At 36.9% G+C, this 18,008-nt stretch overlaps 1 protein-coding gene across 8 annotated transcripts in view; it reads right to left on the bottom strand.

Moving 5' to 3' along the window:
- LRMDA (leucine rich melanocyte differentiation associated) overlaps window positions 1–18,008 on the bottom strand; it is a 748,939-nt gene that overhangs the window by 82,317 nt on the left and 648,614 nt on the right. The window lies entirely within an intron of this gene.

The raw sequence follows: 18,008 nt of genomic DNA, 5'->3' as shown, positions 1-18,008 counted from the left end.
ACAGTTTAGAGAGGTTAAATTGTTATCCTAACAATCTCTCCCTGATGAAACAAAAAGGCAGCAACATTCCTTCCAGATGTGCAGTAAGAAGAGAGAGTCACTCTGTTCCCAGAGGATGCAAGAACTCAGAATTTCAAAGGCTGATGCCAGAAAGTCTTGCCAGATATACTTCACAAAAAATGTTTGATGAATTATTATGGTGAGCATCAACTTTTCAGATAAATGACTGAAAATAAACTAGTTTAAATCTCAGTGGAGAGTATAAATTTCCTTTTTGCTTTGGGAACTTGAAGTATGGAGAAAGCTGTTGACCATTCCACCTCTCACTGAACTAACAACATTTTGCTAAAAATGTGTTGCTTTCCAAATTTCCTTTACTTGTAGCTCAGTAAATTCAGTCAGAGAGGAAAGATATCCAAAAAAATTCTTACACAAAAGTATGACAACCAACTGATTTGCAAACTGCCTGAATCTGTTCAATCTGTAAGAGGGAAATCACTGATCTGCAATGTGAAACACATAACTAAGAATTTCTACAAAACTTTATGAAAAGAAAGGAAGCTGCAAAACTTGGTTCCAGTGTTGATTATCACATATAGACATTATAAAGAAATCTGATTACAGTACGGGCTGTGAATAAACACTGATACGTATAAATGTTATTTAAAAATCAGAGTAGCAGTACTTACCTGAAAAAAATCTTCTCAGATGAAACAGAAGCAATGAGTAAGAAGCTTTTAAATTCTCAACCATGAAAGCTCATCTTACACTTTCTCCTACATTTGCAGGTATAGGAAATGCTACCCTCCCCCCTAGCTCTAGAATCTCCATGCAATACTATGTCTGTAAAGGAAGAAAGATATGAAGTATTTTTCTTTTTGACTGATGAGGACAAACTAGGAGAGAACTTTCAAGATTGTTAGAAGAATTGGCCAGCAATCACACAGCTTCATTTTGCATGTCTACAGTGATCAAAAAGGATTTCTCAACGAACAGAACTGAAATAATTACAGCTTCAGAACAGACTTCAGAATAGCATTATCAGCCATGAAAGAGCCAGAAGCAATAGGAAAAAAAGTATGATCAAGAATAATCTAAACATAAAGTACTTCTTCCAAATAGTGCAGACTTTTTATGTTTCTGCCTTCATCTTCCTTCTCTTGTCCCCTTCACGCTCCTAAATATTTCTGGGATTATTCGAATTGCCTAAACAAAATTCATGCATAAGAAACTCTTTTGCCTAAATACATGAGGGCTTATTACCACATTTCTTTACTGGCACAAAATCTGAGAAAAGCCTCAAGGTGCAAATGATCTGCAGTCTATTTAACATCATGGTTATTTATTTTTATGGGCACTCATTATTACTCTTTACCCTAAATTATAGGTACATTCCTGGCTCCATTTCCCACTATTCCATAATCTTTATAATAATATGGGTTTTCAGATTTCCAAATCCTCCTCAATACCTCATCAATCAAAAATGCATGCAACATCCACTATTTGTTATACTGGGCAGAGAGAGCAAACCATGGAACCGCAGCTTGGAGCCCAGATAAAGACTTTACTCATATCCCAGGACTGGGATTCATGCCACAGCTTTGGTAGCATTTACTAAGAAAACCTGTTTTGCAATATCTCAAACAGAGTCTTTGCATACAAACTGATATGCACTGAATTAGTGTTTAAATACCACAGTTCCTATTCTATTATGGATTATGTGCTGAACTAGTTCTGTCAAGTTTAGAACAGTATGCCATAATTTTGACTAAATCTAAGCCCATGCATCTTTTTCCATGGAAACAGTATTACAAGCATGCTCATTTCTCCTGTCACAGAAAATTTTCATGAATATTTTGATAAACAGCTGTTATGCTATAGTAGTTTACAGCCACAATAGCATCAGTTTCAGCAAAGAAATGACAGCACCAGAAGTGATCACATAACACTTAATTTTGTGGACAACTCAGAAAACTGTAGCTTAGATAATTTCAATTTTTGGGCTTACGGGACAGGAAAAAAACTTGTGCCTTGATGAAAAAGCCCTTGGCTTATTAATGATGTGCCCATTAAAGCTGAGTTGGGCTGCTGTCACTGTCTTTACAACACCTTTAGAAAGGAGTGAGTTTGAACAGGCAAAATGATAAGGGATTGCTCCTTTCCTGAAACTGTGTTTTGTAATTGCTAAAAGGAAAAACTGTTACAAAAAAGTGACCAGTTAGTAAAAGTCAAGTCTTTTTACTGACACTGTACCGTATATGCAAATTAAAACCATTTATTAAAATGCAAATTTTACATCACCAAAACAGTCCCCCAACAATCCACTACAGATGAGATTCTCCTAGAAAGATCTGTAGGATTTAGAAGAAACTAACCTCTATAGACTACTTTGAAAATTGCAATTTATCTGCATTGAAGGCTCCTTGACGTGCTCAGGAAGTTAATGACATCCAGTACTCAGCACTGTTAATTCTCACCTGCCACTCTACATTTCCCCTCACCTGTTTCTTTTGTTTATTGTGTAGTTCGTGAGATTTATTCATCAAGATTTTTATTGAACTGTGTAGGCTTCAATGACCACACAGTGTTTCTGGCCAAGCTTAACTATGCTCTTTTTATGGGAAGACGTAAAAATTATACAAATATATTGATAGATTGCAAAACTAGAAGATAAGTGACAAGGGCAAGTCAGAATGATCCAGACAGGAGAACTAATCCCTGACACCATGGAAACAAACTTTGTGGATAGTGGTGATAAATTACATATCATTAAAATTATCTAGGAAGCATGTAGGCCTCTGACATGAGGACTTGTACTGCAAGGGGTGTTCTAGTTACTAAATAAGCAGTCGAAGAAATGAGATACTTAAAACCATACAGTACCATGGACATTTTGGCTAAACCACTGTACACAGTGCTTTCTGCCTCACCTTCTCAGATATGAAGGTAAGGAAAACAATAATTTTTTTTCTACCTTTTTTTCTCTGCCTATCTTGTCCACTAAGTAAGTAAATGCATTGGGTCATGAATTAACTTCTTGCTACACATACGCTTGACAAAGGGCCCATAAAAGACTTCAGCATTCTCAAGTAAGATGACAATACCACTGTAAGAGAAAAATGCTCCCATTTATACATTCATAAGGAGAAATCATAACATCCTCAGGGACAGTAAAGGACACATAGACTACTATATCCTGAACTTTTCTACAGATCAACATACATTTCATTAAAATTCTTCTTGTGTTTCAGTAAGAAACACTGACTTTTCAGTAGAAATGCCATTTACATCAACAGATTAAAAAAATAAATAAAATGAAACTCGGTAAGGCCTGAAATAATCCTGCTGTAAAAGCAGCATAAATTTGGTTTTTTTCTCACCTCTTAGAACCATCTTTCTGCTGTTAAACAGAGGGGAAAAAAGGGGTGAAGGGGGAGGACTCAAGATGACAAAAGAGAAGGCAAGTTTCTCATGAACTTCATTAAGTAACCCTTTGCCTATTATGTTCACCTGAGTCAAGGATGCCTACAGCTTGCTATTACCACAAACATTCAGATAGATTCTAAGCCACGGCGGGTTGAAGTCAAGAAAAGGAAACACATCCCATGAGCTGAATTACTAAATCTTTCTCTAAACAAATACAAACACTGGAGACGGCAGGTGCCAGACCCTCTGTTAATTGCGCCCCAAGGCCCTAAAGCTCCCTGCCTTATGACATTAGATCAAGCTCTCTTCCTTCCCTGCTTTCAAAATTCCCATTCTTTCAAGCTTATTCACTTGCTTAGCCAAGCTCCACAGACTTGTGTGTCTCTAAGTACCCACAGATAATCTACATAAAAGATACCTCATAAATGCAGATTGCTTTGTTAATCAGAATCTCCTCACTCCCTCCGGTTTGTTACTCAAAGGAGCTCTTCAAGCCTTTTCCAGAGTTCTTAAATTTTGTTTGGTTTTTTGTTACATATTAAGCATCACAGCAACAACATATTAAAAAATTAAATTAAAAATCTTAATTCAGCCATGCAACAAATCAGTTAGAGGAGGTTTTATAATGGCTCAAAAGCACACACCAACTCATTAAGTGCAACCCTAATATTTCCTGGGTTTTTCAAACAACCTGTGTGATTTGCCTTAAAATTCCTCTGGCTTTTCATACTCACATGTAATTTCTTTCATGCTGATAAGACAGAACAGTCAATTCTGCTTGTCGAAGCTTCTCACGGAGTATTAGAGTTACATGAGGGAAAAGGTAAAAGTACAAGTTGATTAATGAAATCTGTGAGAATGTGCTTTTTTTGTCTAAATATTGGAGTGATTGTCAAGGAGACAGAAGCTCTGACCGTAATTCACCGTCAAATTATGATTGTCATTGTTCACAGACTAAAAGAAATCTGACAGCCATCCTAAGATTTAAGATTCTTAAGTATCTTTTCAATGACATATTTCAGTGCATGTGATTACTGAAATTACAACATGATCTATTTCACACTGCCCCCCTTCCCCTTCTAATTTAAACGTGTTATCTATCAAGCTCTCATTAGAGAGGTTAAATCTTATCAAGCTATTCTTAAGCAACTCCAAGTCTATTTTCAAATCAAGAATCACAAAAATAGTAGTACTGATGATGATCAATCAAAACATTTAAACTACTTCAAAAGAGCAGCAGAAAGTTTGCATATGTCTTGGATAGAATTCACCCATATGCTTCTGTTCATTCAGTTGCCATGTAGAGCTTGGCAAATGAGATCAAAATACACAAAACCAATATTTGTATAAAGGCACTGTAGTATCTATAACTTGGCACTACAGGTAAAGTTCATACTTATGAGGAAGTAATTTTCTAAGTCACTCTCCTGTTACTCTCAACAACCTTTCAAGCTGCTTGGGGCTATACTTTAGGACATGGTACCAAACCGACATATTGTCTAACTGTGATGCTCAAAAAAAAAAAAAAATCTGTGCCCAGTTGAGGTGTTTTGCCTATAGGAAAGTGAATTTTAGATCCTTCCACACTGACCTAAATTTGCTCCCAAGATGCCTGAACTTAATAATAAGGAGTATGGCTGTAGTTCAGTGAGTAGGTGAAGGTGCTTTCCTCAGCTCAGAGACAATGGCTGACTAATACAGAGAGTATATTAAATGTGTGCATACACACAACCTCACATTCTCCAAGATTTTAAATTAATAATACAGAAACACTGCTTAGCAATTGATTCAGAATGAATTTATGAGAAGTATCAAAACAGCAATAACTCACCACATATGACATCATAACCTCTACATGGATATGTATCTTGTTTCCCTCTCCCTCAACATTTCATTACCCTGCAAGTGAAGACTTGGCTGAAAATCTGAAAAGCCTCATCATATATCCAGCCACATGTGCACGGCTAAAACACCTGCAGGCAGTTGTTTTAAAGCACAGAGATGTCTAGCATGTGTATGGATTTCCTCCCCATAATCTGTGCAGGTTTAACTACAGCCATGGGGAGAAACTACCTAGAGATTCCCCCCTTGTACCAACATATTTGCTTCCAACACAGTATTTCTAACCTACAGATCAGAGAAACCCTTCTTTAGACTGATTGAAAAATCTTTTCTATTAAGCTTATGAGATTTGGGAATGGCTTTTCATATCACTCTTTGCTCTATCACCATACTTAAAAGATACTTCCAACAAAAGTAGTTTGAACTTCACAGATCAGAACTTGCTCTTGCACCTTTATTTATTTAAAAGCATTTTCTGAAGAAGGTCCCATTAACATTCAGTGTTATCAGAATAATTCTGAAACAACTCATATTACATAAGCTACAATAGTTATATAGGTTTTAAAACTGGGTTCCCTACTGCCAAGACCTGATTTTAGGAATCAGATGCTCTTTGCCTTCCCAAATTCTCTAAATGGGATTGAAGCGATGTACAACTTTTTAACCTACCTTAGAAACTGCCATCTTCTAAAATTGCTGCAGAATAGCTCTACATTTGGTCTCTCACATACATAAGAACAAATCCTGAACAGCCCACAGAACTTCAGAGCAGCAGTATCAATGCCTTCCCTTTCCTGCCTGTGCTAGTGAAAAACAGAATGACAGAGTAAGACTCAACTTTGTGGTGAAACACTGTAGCTCCTTTAGGTGGTATGTTTACCAAAAAAAAAAAATTATTTTAGACCCTAAATATTCATCTGTCAGGAAATTCCTCTCTCCATTCAGGATGGATGATTTGAGGTTACAAGGGCATTCCTGCTTCTGAAAGAAACATTCCTTTTCTTCCACACATCTTCCACTCCGTGCATTCCCAGGTACCATATAAACCGCAGCAAGCTGGCATCTATTCTCACTGACAAAGTCACTTCTAGAACTCTTTGAAATTTTCTTTTTACTCTACAAAACATACCACCATTTTGCATTTTTCCTTTATTTACTTGCTAAACTGCAGTCTGTGTTTTAGCTTCTTGTGGGAACAACTTCTGCCTGAATTCCTGAATTATGGTTCCTACATCTCCGAAATGAATGCCATCTCCAAATCTTGCAAACCATTTTAACTAGTTCATTTCATACAGAAATTTCATCTGAACGGCTATCTTCCCTAAATTAGCAGGGAGCAGGAAAAAAACCCCCAAACAAACTTTTATTAAGGGTTGTCAGAATAAAAGAATTAACAGACATTAACAATATGTCAAACTCACTCTCCTTTGTGGCATCTCCTGATATTCTTCCTGATAATTCTTCTCATAATAGTCTCATGAGGTTCTATTTTGCCTCATTCTCTTTTGAATAAAGCCATTATACTCTTTTTTAACAAACAGATTTTTCAACACAAAAAAATTAATTTAGCTGACAGCTCCTCTTTCACTTTATTACTAAACTCACCTTGGTAAAGGAATTATGTTTTAACAGTGTAACAAAAGTGAATAGGAGACAACAGCAAAGGGACTCCTTCAGCTATCCTCTACATTCTACTGCCATTGTTATCTAGCATCAGATTACAGGGCAGAAGTAAACTTTACATCCACAATTATCAGATGAGGGGATATCTACATATTTCCTTTTTACCTTACTGTAATTTCACCTGGTATTTCTTTTTCTTGACATATCACATACTTTACATCAGTGATGGCTGGCATTTGACAGCACCAAATTGCTTCTGAATGATGTAATAGCTTATATTTAATCTATTTATTCTAAGTTGCTCTCTTTTTTTCCTCTCATGAAATTTATCATTCAATACCTTTAAGACAGACACGACCTGCCAAATTAATTAATTATGTGGATTTGGGAGGGGCAGTAGGGTACATTTGGTTTGGTGAGTCTGGACGGGCTGTTTGCCAACCTCTTGGCTTTAAGACAGATTCCAGTTCTTCCACTGGGGCACAAGGGATTATTGCTGTTGAGCCCACTCCTTTTATTTCACAGAAACAAAATTTGCTGCTAATACTGGCTGCTCCCACTCACAGTTCAGCAAAAAAAACCATCCAGAAGTTGCCTCACTCCTGTGAGGAAAAGGTAGAGCTGGGGTAGATGTAGTTTTTCTGAGCACCACTGACTAAAGCTACTACAGCCACTGCTCCCGCAGTAGTCGGTGCACAGGAAGCCAAGTTACTGTGGGGAAATCCAGCACGTCGGTGTGGTAGCCCTGCAGTTTTGGTACACACATATTCTAACTCCTCTCAGGCAAGACATGAACACCAATTTAGTTCTCTACTAACTGTGAGAACCCATGTCTAGTAACAGAAATGGTTTTGAAAGAGGCAACTTGGGCCATGTGCTCTTTCCACGTCTCTCTACGTGGTCCAACATTGAGCAAAAGTAAAAAAAGCAATCAGACTACAGTCTTGTTTGGTCTTTAAGTAGACATCAGAAGGTTGCTTGTACCCCACTCTGTAAGCATTCCTGTGAAAGGACTCCTATTCACCAGCCTTACATTTTTTCAGCCTACTGTGCTAAATATCATCGTTGCAATTGGAGGCGTTCTAACAGAACTGCAACACAAATCTGTTTCACTTGAGAAGCAAAGCCTACAGTTCCTTAGGTTTTATAACACAGTGCTTAGTACAAATTTGCTGAATTTTTCCAATGCTTCACTATGTGATTTTAGGAGCCTATTTTCCCCAGTGGCACACAAGTACTAAAATTGCACTACATTGCATTTTGCTCTCAGTGGGTGGGAAAGTGCATACTCAAAGGGTTATTTTCCATTCTTTATTTCAGTTTTATGCAGCCACAGGTGGGGGGTCTTTCAGGTGGCTGCCTAGGTTTACTAAGCACTTCAGAGTCATAGACAAAAAGAGTCTTACAAAACATATCAGTGTTGTCCATCACACAGTAAAAGAAATTAATTTTGTGTAAATAGAAACAACTTTCAAAATATCTCAGACTGTAAAAGGTAACACAATTAATATCTACAAAAAAGGGATCATCCATCCTCTGTTTAGAAAGGGACATAAAACAATTGTGCTTGTTTATACTTATTATTTACCTCTCTGTCTCCTCCCTTTCTTCTCCCCAGGTGTGATCTCTCTGCTTAAGGGCATACAAAGTTAGCGAAGGATGTCATGGGGCTTCCTATCATTTACTTTTCTTACAATGAGGTTATTAACAGACCACAAAAATATCACAAAACAGGAAAAAAGGGAAGTCATCAACCTACTTATCATTTTCTTTCAGAGCTCTGCAAGGAACTTTGATCAGTAAATATATCATTAGTCCATGAATACAGATATTCATATCCAGTAAAAAGTTGACAGCTTTTTCTTCTTGCATAAGATCATGCAATGAAATCCTACTAAGTTACCCCTTTCTTTCCTGAAGTCAAATTTAAAAAAGGACCCTTCACCCACTTCTAGCAGAGCACACACTCTGAACAATGAAATACAAAATACATTACATCTTTTTGGCTGTTAATAGTTTGAAAGACATGTAGATGTTACGGCAAGATGTGCATGCTATAAAGAACAAACACACAAGGGGATAAAATAGTTTCACTGCTGTTATGCAGATGGCTGCCCTTCTGACTGTGCAGGAAATTTCTTCCCTCCCCCAGTCTTTAAAGCAGGCTTCTACATGTGTTGACTATGTGGGAATTAGTGTTTTTTTGGATGACACCCACATCCTCTTCATTCAGGTCAGTAACACCAACTACAGGGCAGTGGCCAAAGCCACAGGAGTATTCCATCCATCCTATCCTGCTAAATAGTCTAAATTCTCAGAGAAACACAGCTCAAAATGGAATGGCCAAATTATTTTAATCACGAGATAGATGAAGACTAATGAACAATATTCAGATGCAGTACTACTTTCTGTGTGCATGTCATTTTCTCAAGAGAGGGCTCAGCTATTTAAAAACTGAGATGCACAAACTCAAAAATAAGATTCTATGTCTCATATGTTCAAAGGCCTATCTGTGCATCTGAAATAGACAGCAGCCCCATAGACAAATTAATTTTCATAAATAATGATCCTGATCTGTAAAATATTTTGTGACCATACAGCAATATCTCAGATGACATCAAGCAGTTTTATCTGCAAAAGCAAGAGTTTCTTGAAATTTTCCTCAAAATATACATTAAATGTAGCAATGAAAATTTACATTTTCATTACAGATTCTAATTTTAATGAGAAAACACCATCTTTCACATTTTCAACATTTGCTACACAGACCCTTAGCATGCAGCAGATATTTACTGCCTCTGGAATTAAAACATGCTCATGTGAAAAAATATTCAAATGGAACATGCGCCATAAAGATTTTTGTCTTTTTTTTTTTTTTTTTTTCTTTAACCAATAATATAAAGTTTTATCCTGTCTGTGTTCTACAGAACAGTACAAGCTGTATGGAATATATCAACACGTGTCTATATGTTATTAAAAACAGTAAATTCCCGTTTAAACAAGGGCTACAATCTGTGCACTAAACACTCATTAATGGTTATGAATCAAAAAAAAAGGGGGGGGGACTTGCAGCAGGTGTGCATATCTATGAATTTCAATACATTGTAAAACTGTCTGTAGCCAACAGCTTCATCATTTGGCCTTTCTGAGCCTGGAGACAGGCAATTTTTCATGATTTTACTATTTCTGGCCAAACAAAAAGTTTTTAATTAAATATACCACATGATTCCAGATGTTTGTTTATTTGTTCCAATGAGGCCATAAAAATGCCTGAATGATAAAATTGAAGGACTCCTGCAAAAACAGGCTAGACTAGAGTGCTAACTAAACAGGGGGATCTCTCAGGAGACTGGATTTGCACAGCAGTGGTGTGCTTTGAACCCAATTTCTCTGGAAGAGCTGTAATATCAGCCGTGGCTGATGACTGGCCTTCATTGTAAAAGATTATTAGGCCAAGTGGCAAATTTACTAGACTGTTTTTTTTTTTTTTTTATTAATTGCCAGTTGTAGAGACACTGCATCATTAGTTCTCCTGCATTTCCAAAGAAGATTTTAGGTAGGCTCATGGGTTTGGATCCCAAGTTTCCACTTATAGAAGCCAGTGTTTTCTATATATTTCTGCCACTTCATAGTCATCCTGCTTGAGCATTCTTATGGTTTCTTCTTACCAGCATGACAAAATGAGCTATGTTGTGAAATATCAGACACTCTCTAGTCTACCAAAAATATGAAGTTACGGTTTTTTTCCTCATTAATCATATTCCCTCTGATGTGACACTTGTATGGGTGACTAGGGCCTAGACTGCTAGTTTGGGCAAATATGGAAAAAGTTAAAATAAAAAACCTCAGAATGACAAAAATATGGAAAATGGTCAGGTCTTCAACAGTCAGATGGGGGAATGTGCACTGTGGAAAAATGAAAGTCTCTATAATATTTGGAAAAAAAATACTTACAATTATGAGAGGCTGCCTGAGTCTTAGACTACTAAATCCCATTAGATGCAGAATGGGAATTTTGTGCCCAACATCTGAGATATTTAATAATATTTTAATCTAGATTTGATTAATCACTTAATTACTCTCTTTTTGTCTTTTAAAATTTTCTTGCAGAGAAGCACACATATTTTATTCCCACAGAGACACAGCACACCAGGAAGTGATCCTCTTAGAACTTACTTCTGGTCAGCTCGATCACATCCCTTGGGTTCAGTTTCAAACCACAGAACACAGAGAAGGCTCACAAATTAAAATATGCTGTCATTTAAAACCAAATCTTAACTTTGCTGGCCATCAAGAAGGACTTCACGCAAAACTGCAAATCACTTTATATATCATCCCCACCTCATTTAGCTGAACCTACTTTCACATGACTAGTTGCTCCCATCACTGCAATATACAAAAAGATAACAATACATTTTTATGTTGAAGTTTTAATAATCTACAGTATCCTGATTCAAATCCAACATTCCTTGTATACACAGACAAAAAATTGTTGACCCTGTTAGTGACAAGAATATGAATCCAATGACCCAGAAAATTTATTTCTTGAACCATATTAGTCAAGGTCACACTCAAATGCAGCTACAATTTATTCCACATTTGGGAAAGTCATTGTGCTTTACAGAGAAAAATGCAGATGCTGGCAGAAATTATCACTATTGAGCAAGTGAGGTAAATAGGTCCACAAACAGCACAGCCATTGGTGGCAGTTCTATTCCAGTAAACAGATAAAATTCACCTGTTCTTTCGTGACTGCCCAGCAATAAACCACTTTGCAGCTGAGAGCCCAGAGGATCACGTGTGTGGGTATTGGACCTCTCAGTTCCTTTGAAAGGCAAAATTTTTGGTTGTGTATCAGTTCACACAACCGGAAGAGATGTCTAATGCATTTGCAGACTTGGCAAATACTAATAGAGGTGAGCTTCTGTTACCAGCTAGAAGCATTTCACTGGAGTACACTTCCCTAAGGAAGTATGCCTTCTAGTATTTCTCCCCACCGACTTTGTTCCCCTCATTCCTTCTACCTATTCTTCTCCCCACAAAGCAAACATATCAGAAATACTGAGAAACCAGTAAACTGGAATCCTCCTTGGAAGGGAAAAATCATGGTCAGAACTACGAAATCAGGTGCACCCCTGAATACATAGGCATGAGTGGGTAGCATTCACCTCATCTCCTGGTGTAAGGTTTGGCGAGTCTACGGGAATCAGCAGGAGCCATCCAGCACAGAAATGAGAGAAGCCTGCTCTGTCTTTCTTCCAGCTGCACCAGGAACATCTCGCATCAGAATTCTTTAAGTTTCTGACATTACCTTCTCACATATCTGGACTACAAAACCCCAATTTGCCGCTGATGGATTTTTTTTCTTTCTTTCATATCCCCTTAACTAAAGGGAACTAGGACTGCAAAACAAAATCTTTTCTTAAACAAGTCTTCTCTCACACTGATAACTCATGTTCACCATCACTTTGTTTTCCATGCTTCTCCCATGTGTCTTGAGCTTCCATTAACGTCTATTTTCCAAACTAAAAAACAAGGAACTAGTACCCAGTTTCTCACTTCATACAGGCAAGTCACATGGGGGTTTTTTTAAGCTTTTTTTTTTTTTTTTTCCTTAACAGACCCCTTATTTTAGCATTCTCCCAGAGTGTCAAAAGAAGAGGATTTCCACCCACTCCCCTTGAGTCTAAGTCATGACCACATCACATCTCACTGTTGGGCACTTATACTTCCTGGCACTAATAGGAAATGTGACAGCTTATTTTTGAGTGTTCCTTCCCTGGAAAATATGATCTTATCTGCCCCATGCTATTGAGAACTTTTTTGTTTGTTTATTTTAAGGTTATTCATCTCACGATGAGAAGATCCTGGCCTAACAAGTCTTCAATCTAGGACACACCATAACATAATGCAGGTTAAAAATGATGGTATTTTCAAAGGACACTTCATGTAAAACAACAAAGAAAATATCTCACTATCACAGCATCTTTGCCTGATACAGAACTTTAATATATTGCATCTGCTCACAATTTTCTTATTCATCCTATTCTTAGTTATTGGATAAGTTAAAGCAAATACATCTTATATACATATATGGGCACACTTTGTTAAATGAATGATAAAGTACTAAGCATAGGTTTTTTGGGATTTGGGGTTTTTTTGACAGAATACAATGAGCTTATGCATATACACAGAAAAATCAATTGACAAGCATAAAGTGCAGTTCACACTAAGAAAACTAACTAATTATGATAAGTTGCTACATAAATTGCTTTGCAACTTCCTCAGCAATCAACTTCAAACTCTAAATAAGCCTCTGGCTTGAAAACACAATGAATACCTAACAACTGTGTCAATAACAACAGACAGGACCGCAATGATAATATAAACAGGATACTTATCTTTCTGGAAGTAAGTTTTTATGTAAACCAATTTCCTTTTCTTTTTATGTCTGTCATTTAAAGACAGCATGGCTTTTCACAATGCATGTGTAAAATAAGAACTTGGTGTATTAACATTTATTATTAAGAGGTGTGTTTCAATTTTGTCATTCTACTTCAAATATTTTGAAGTAGTATATAAAAACTTTAGACCAAATTCTGGAAGGATTGATAGACACTATTAGTTCCATATGAACCTAAGAATATTTATAATGTATGATCAGGCTGATCAAATTGAGGCAGAACGGGTAAATCCTTGGAGGATAATCACTTTAATTAAACACCTCCCTCTGGCTCTCCAAAATTGCTACTTTTTTCCTTCAATACCAAATTTTGAAAGTGGTAGGTGTCCTTTGACATCTATTGGATTGTGAATTCCAGCCTAACTGGATGGCTAAACCCTTGTGCATTCTGTAGTCCACTTTTATCTCCATCTAGAATTTAGCTAAACTCCTACAAAGCTACTAGCTGGTTTTCTGTGTCCCACACCCTAACAGTCAATCAGAAGGACTTTTGTATGAACATCCCAGTCATCAGTGAAAATTTACTACACCGGATACTCTGAGTACAACAGCACAGCATAACGATCACAGAAGGAAACAAGGCGAGTTCACAACAGATTATATGCCTACATACTTATGTTTGCTTAGGAATGTGGAAGTTTGGAAAGATCTTCATTCCCAAAGAAACCTTCAGCACAACTCTGTTAGACAAAGAGAAACTGAAGAGCAGAAGGAACCTCTCGTTTCCCTTGTTCAAAAAGGCTCTATAAAATTACCTTTAGAAGGTTAATAAGAAGCTTCAAAATACTCTGTTCTTGGATTTCTGGGCATGGGATCTGAATGCAGTTTGTGACTCTCAAAATCAGATTATAAAATAAGAAAACATGTCTGTCTGTTGATTCAAACATATTGGTAGAATAAATACCAATTTTTCATTTGGGCACTCATCATTCAAATATAAAACAAAACAATGTAATGCCTGCACATACCAGAACACTTGGATAAGCAACTGTATGGACACCAAAACAGGACAGTGGATTTTTCAGAAAGTTTCTACAAATCATAATAGATTAGAATTATTAAACCTTGGCCTAAATCCAAGCTAAGGATCTAAAAACTACATAAATACAGGTTTAGTTTTTAATGGAAACTCCTTCTTCTTCCTTTTACCAGTAAGCTATGGGGTAGACTTATCACTGGTTTTTCCCAGAAATAAGAGCACAAGAAAAGGAGGAGTCAGCTGTAAAATGCTACTAGAAACCAAACGGCTTTGGCAAATTAGTATGTTTTCAAGTAAATCAGGTAATAGACAATGCTATAAAATAACTGTTTATACAAAGGGCATCCAGCACACGCTTTTGTATGGGAAAACCAGATTTTCATGATAGTCATGATTTAATGATATTGCTTCTGAAGAGATAGAATGATAAATTACTATTTTCCCCACCAACTGGAAAGCACTGCTCTTTTTAGATGGCAATTTGAGTTTGAATGCTTACACATAAAGGGACTTCCTTAGCAAGCATGCCACCATAAAAAACCAAATATACAACCTGAGTGGGTGAAGGATGAGGGGCCTTTTTCCACACATCAGACAAATTACTCTTACAAATGCATTACTATGACTTTAAAATTTCTTTTTCATCAATGTCAACTATGTTAAGAATTGAAGTTTCTATTTTAAGATATGTACCCAGTTAATAAATTATCAGTAAAAGCAGAAGGGTACATGGGCCATACATACAAGCCACTAAAAAAAAAAAAATTACGTAAGCCCCAAAATTTTTGGGCCAATTTCTTCTAAAAGCCACTACATTTCATCACTTCTGTGTATTGGGAGCATGGCCATTTCTATTAAAAAACAACAACAAGTAACTGTTCTCTTTGATTCTTTCAGGTAGATCTGAACAAGCAGACAGGAATGTGGGGCCTATACATTTTATTTCACCAGAAAATTTGAAAGCTAGAACAATACAAGCAACGTATAGAATATAGAAACAAAAGAAGCACTTTGTATGAGAGGAGGCTGTGTCTTCAAACTGACTTGTTTTAACTAGGCAAGAGAACTGCACAAACTTCACACAAGTAAATCCATATAAAGTAAAATACATAATCCTACTTTAACAAAGACCAAGGGAAGACCCTTAGAAGTTTGAGATCACTGTTGGAATCAAAACAAAAATATACGCAGCTATAGAATTATCACTTTGGAAGCCTTGTCTGACAGCACAGCAATCAGATCACATAAAGAATCAAGTCACACTACTGTCAGATGCCCAAAATTTAAATCAAAAGCCTGTAGATTTTTCACTGAAAAATATGAACAGTGGGACAGAGGGACGGTTCAGCTCAGAAGAGTGGGTCTAAGCAACACTGTAATATAAGGGAAAACAACTTTCCCAAGATGGGGAGAAATTTTCTAAAGCTTAAAAATGTGTCTCCAATATTTATTTCTCTCTTCACGTACTTATATACTCAAGCATCATGACACTTAATATAATAGTTACAGTGATCATTCCACATCGTTCCATGCTAACATCACACTGTTATATGCCGTTTCTATGGGCTTTGAAAGAGAGAGTGAGATTTTAACCATTCCTGAAATCGTCTGTACAAAATATGGAGTCAGCCTAAAGGATCAGATCCTGACTGGAAATTATATACTGCATGCATGAGCACAAAAGCTATAAGAGACATGGTGCAACCCATGCATATTATATGGTTTTGTTCTCCCTGTAAAAAATCACAGTTAAATAGAGTGAGAAATGTCCAAGTGAAACTGTACCAATCAAATACATCCAGCTTGCTCCTGCTCCCCCACCCAGTCCCCCAAAAACCAATTTACAGCTGTACCGAACTATTTGCCAGACTTCAGGATTCTGGTAAACAAGTTTCTCCAGGGACAAATAACACTCACAAACTTACAGCATACTTCATTCCAGTACGCACTGAAAACTGCCAGTATTTACATATGCAACAGCTGATTCAGTCCTACTTTACAACACTGAAAGCATTCCATGAAGAAAAAAATTGAAGATATTCAGAACCTAAAATAGCATGCTTAAGTATTTCACTCTTTCCTTGGAGATTTTTCTATTGACTGCAATTAATCTTTTATGGGCCTCTGAACTTCAAAATTTTTCTTTGTATAGAAGAAGTTGATTGAGTTAATGGGCCTTGCCAGCAGGTTATTCTAAGTTTGGAATTGGTTCTTCCAACACTTGGAATTTTGGAAAATTTCCTTAATTATTTCCTTGTGAATATGTGTGTGTATATATGTATATATATATATATATATATATATATATACACACACACACATATATATAAACTTATCAGATCATGCTAACAGAGTCTCTTTAAGGACCAATTTTGCCCTTTCTTTGGATGACACTCTTCCCCATTCACTTTATTCATAACTGTGCTCAATAACAAGGAAATTTTCAGCATATTTAGCATGCAGAGCAGAGTATTTCTGGGAAGATTAAAGACAGTGAACTGCTAAGGGTAGAAAGTTGGTGATTTGTGGAATATAATTTTCCCCTTTCATAGCAAGGGGGCAGGCATTCTGAAACCCTGGTGAGGACAGTGGTACTTAGAGCCTGGCAAATTCCTGCTCTGAACAAACACCCACTGGACATGTCTGCAACACCAACTGCAGCCACACAACTCTGTGTTGCAAGAGGAGTCAATCAATAATGCAGGCACACAGCTTTTGATACTCAAGACTACCAGCATTTCTTTTGCCAAGTCAGGTAACAAAATCAGCCATGAAACCATACTTCCAATACACTATCACCTAAATAAAAAATCTGAATATACTTGGCTTAAGAGTACTTTTAAAGTATTTTTAGAGAACTCAGGGATTTGCAACATTCTGTCATTCTATTTATTGTGTTAGTAGACCCTAGCCACTTAATCCAACACCAGAAATCCAACCTCAAAGCCAACATGCTTATCTGAAAATCAAAGCTACTTATCTTGGGAATGGGGGGAGGAGGGAGGGTGGGAAGAAAGGGCACTGGGCTGCAGGGTTTTTGGGGTGGGGGGGGAGGGAGGGGCGAATTTTTTTTTTAATCTCTGAAGTCCGGGTGTGTGCTCAAATTCATGATTTTGGTTGGTCCTTTCTCTTTAAAAAGTATCAGTTTCTACATGAGCTCAGTGTCAGAATATGATGCACCCAGAGCACTTCCAGGACATCTGATTTCCAGTGCACCACAGCAATTTACACCAAGGTCAGGGTGTAGCTTCATACTCATCCTCAGCTCTAGCACAACAACAGTGATAGAGGCTGCAACAAATTAAATTCTAATCAGCTGCTTTTCTAATCCTTCACACCTGAATCACAGATCCTTCTTCAGGGGCATTACCTGCCTGATTCTTTCAGGAGGTTTCAAGTAATAAGGAATTCTACTAAAGCTGCTTCCATCCTCTGTAGTGCTGCAGAATTTGACACACACTAAAATTAAGCTACTGTCAATTCATAAATATAAGGCTGACGTTGATCCTGGTATCCTAAACAAAACCTGCCTCTACACAAATGGTTTACATGATCAGTGTAGAATCAATGGGTAATATGGGAAATAAATAAGATAATTGTTGCTCTGGTTTTAAGCTGAAAAAGTGCGGAAAGCGTTGCAAATTTCTCCTTTAAAAAAAAAGAAAAAAGTGAAAA

Source organism: Corvus moneduloides, chromosome 8 (assembly GCF_009650955.1).
Source record: "Corvus moneduloides isolate bCorMon1 chromosome 8, bCorMon1.pri, whole genome shotgun sequence".
Classification (NCBI taxonomy): Eukaryota; Metazoa; Chordata; class Aves; order Passeriformes; family Corvidae; genus Corvus; species Corvus moneduloides.
This window is presented reverse-complemented; position numbering and strand designations above follow the sequence as displayed.